We start from the raw sequence: 3456 nt of genomic DNA on the forward strand, positions 1-3456 counted from the left end.
CATTGAAGGCACTGCGCACAATGGGTGTTCCTTGATCATCACTCCTTCTTAGTCATGAATCAGAAGCAGTGCCTGAGGAGTCTACAATTCGCAAAGGAAGTCATCATGGAGTTACGTCACCTCCTCACACTGACCTGGAGCCTCAATGCAGGATGATGACAGCATTCCAGACGCACTGGTGGATTGCCACTGGGCGACAAGGGCTACCCCACCTCATCAACACGTGGCGGATGACCTCCTTCCAAAATCTCATAGAGTCATAGAGAGATACAGCACTAAAACAGGCCCTTTGGCCCACCGAGTCTGTGCCGACCATCAGCCACCCATTTTATCCTAATCCTACATTAATCCCAACCACATCCTCACCTTCCCTCAGTTCTCCTACCACCTACCTACACTAGGGGCAATTTACAATGGCCAATTTACCTATTAACCTGCAAGTCTTTGGCTGTGGGAGGAAACCGGAGCACCCGGCGGAAACCCACATGGTCACAGGGAGAACTTGCAAACTCCGCACAGGCAGTACCCAGAACCGAACCTGGGTCGCTGGAGCTGTGAGGCTGCGGTGCTAACCACTGCACCACTGTGCCGCCCCAAATGTCTGTTTGATTGTTGAAGAAGTCTGTTACCTCCCCAATCAGCTAACTGAAGAAAACTGATACAAACTCGCTGTGAGCAGGGTTTGAACCTGCACGGGGAAACCCCATTGGATTTTGAGTCCAACGCCTTAACCACTCGGCCATCACATCTCACCACACTAGGTCAGACAGCCTTCAGTGAGAACCAGGGAACATACCTCCACACTTTGGAACAAGCCACCAGCGTCCTCAAGTAAAGGTTTCACTGCCTAGATTGCCCCGGGGGCATTTCTGAACCACGTGAAACTGGATGAAGTGAGAGGGGCCTCATTGTGAGGCTTCACTTCAGTTAAAATGAACTTCCCCACGCCAACATGGGGTGCATGTGGACTTCCAAAAGGTATTTGATAAAGTGCCACATAACCAGCTTGTCAGCAAAGTTAAAGCCCATGGAATGAAAGGAACGTTGGCAGCATGGATATGAAATTGGCTGAGTGACAGGAAACAGAGCAGTGGTGGATGGTTGTTTTTCAGACTGGAGGAGGGTATATAGTGGGGATCCCCGGGGGTTGGTATTCGGAGTATTGCTTTTCTTGATCAATATGAACGACCTCGACTTGGGTGTGCAGGGCACAATTTCAACATTTGCAGAAGATACAAAAATCTTGCAAGTATTGTCAACTGTGAGGAGGATAGTGGTAGACTTCAAGAGGGCATAGACAGGCTGGTGGAATGGGCAGACAGGTGGCAGATGGAATTTATTGCAAAGAACAGTGAAGTGATTCATTTCGGTTGGAAATAGAAGGAAAGGTAATATAAAATATAAAATGAGGCGAGATATTCACAAATCGCTGAAGGTGCAGGGCAGGCTGAAAAAGTGGTTTATAAGGCATATGGGATCCTGGGCTTTATAGATAGAGGCATGGAGTACAAAAGCAAGGAGGTTATGGTGAACCTTTATAAAATGCTGGTTCGGTCTCAACTGGAGTATTGGGCAAAATATTACTCGCCTCATGGCGATGAGAAGGGAGGTGGGGAGGCCGATAAAATGGCATGGGCCTGCCTGACACCTTCCCGCCGACGACCAATTTTTCAAGATGCGGGCAGCGGGATGAATCAGTGGCAGACACATCGATGGCGGGCAGGCAATTAAAGTCATTAAAGAGACAGTTGTCAGGCATTTTCCTACCTTTTTCCGCTTTTATGAACAGAGCACAGGATGCACGGAGGCTCAGAGTCTTGCCTACTTGTAGCCAGTCCTGCAGCAAGAACACATTTAACTTTAAGTAAACTGACAGTACATGGTTAAGTGGCTCTACTGTAAAGGTAGTTTTCAGGAGAAAATTATTTCTATAGGGACACAGACATGATGAATTGACTTCATAAAAGTAGCTGGAGGAATCAAATCACACAATAGCATGTGTTTGTTTAAATTTAACTAACTGTCCTATCCATTGAACTCCTGTAGTCAGGCAACAAGACTTACAAATCAACACAACAGGGAATGCCTACGGTTCCACCGTGTCTGAATCAGTTCCCTCATCCTTTGGAAATGTGAATATCAAAATGTTGCTGGAGTTAAACACATTTGCCAACCTTTCAGAATGCTACCACGCCCAGAACTTCTCCCCATCAAAACACCTTTGTGTGATAATGGTCAAACATTGAACAGAGTAAGGGCATTTCCTTCTGTCATAATGAAGATAGAGGGACCTCATGCATGTGAGTACTGTTTGAAGTTAAAGGGGACAGTGCGTGTGAGTACTACAAAGAACAAAGAACAGTACAGCACAGGAACAGGCTATTCGGCCCTCCACGCCTGTGGTGATTATGATGCCTGTCGAAACTAAAATCTTCTGCACTTCCGGGGTCCGTATCCCTCCATTCCCATCCTATTCATGTATTTGTCAAGATGCCTCTTAAACATTGCTATCGTACCTGCTTCCACCACCTCCTCCGGCAGCAAGTTCCAGGCACTCACCACCCTCTGTGTAAAGAACTTGCCTCGCACATCCCCTCTAAACTTTGTCCCTCGCACCTTAAACCTATGTCCCCTAGTAACTGACTCTTCCAACCTGGGAAAAGATGACTATCCACTCTGTCCATGCCGCTCATAACTTTGTAAACCTCGATCAGGTCGCCCCTCCACCTCCGTCGTTCCAGTGAAAACAATCTGAGTTTATCCACCCTCTCCTCATAGCTAATAACCCCCAGACCAGGCAACATCCTGGTAAACCTCTTCTGTACCCTCTCCAAAGCCTCCACATCCTTCTGGTAGTGTGGCGACCAGAATTGTACGCAATATTCTAAGTGTGTCCTAACTAAGGTTCTGTTCAGCTGCAGCATGACTTGTCAATTTTTATACTCAGTACCCCGACCGATGAAGGCAAGCATGCCGTATGCTTTCTTGACTACCTTATCCACCTGCGTTGCCACTTTCAGCGATCTGTGGACCTGTACGCCCAGATCTCTCTGCCTGTCAATACTCCTCAGGGTTCTGCCATTTACTGTATGCTTCCCACCTGTATTAGACCTTCCAAAATGCATTACCTCACATTTGTCCAGATTAAACTCCATCTGCCATTTCTCCGCCCAAGTCTCCAACCGATCTATATCCTGCTGTAACCTCTGACAATCCTCATCACTATCCGCAACTCCACCAACCTTTGTGTCGTCCACAAACTTACTGATCAGACCAGCTACATTTTCCTCCAAATCATTTATATATACTACAAACAGCAAAGGTCCCAGCACTGATCCCTGTGGAACACCACTAGTCACAGCCCTCCATTCAGAAAAGCACCCTTCCACTGCTACCCTCTGTCTTCTATGACTGAGCCAGTTCTGTATCCATCTTGCCAGCTCACCTCTGATCCCG

General features: G+C 47.3%; 1 non-coding gene across 1 annotated transcript; it reads right to left on the minus strand.

Annotated features, from left to right (window-relative positions):
- Positions 1 to 667: 667 nt before the first annotated feature.
- On the minus strand, positions 668 to 749 carry trnal-caa (transfer RNA leucine (anticodon CAA)). Its single transcript has one exon. It is a non-coding gene; the product is annotated as a tRNA-Leu (tRNA).
- Between the last annotated feature and the right edge of the window lie 2707 nt (positions 750 to 3456).

Source organism: Heterodontus francisci, chromosome 37, assembly GCF_036365525.1.
Source record: "Heterodontus francisci isolate sHetFra1 chromosome 37, sHetFra1.hap1, whole genome shotgun sequence".
NCBI classification, from domain to species: Eukaryota; Metazoa; Chordata; class Chondrichthyes; order Heterodontiformes; family Heterodontidae; genus Heterodontus; species Heterodontus francisci.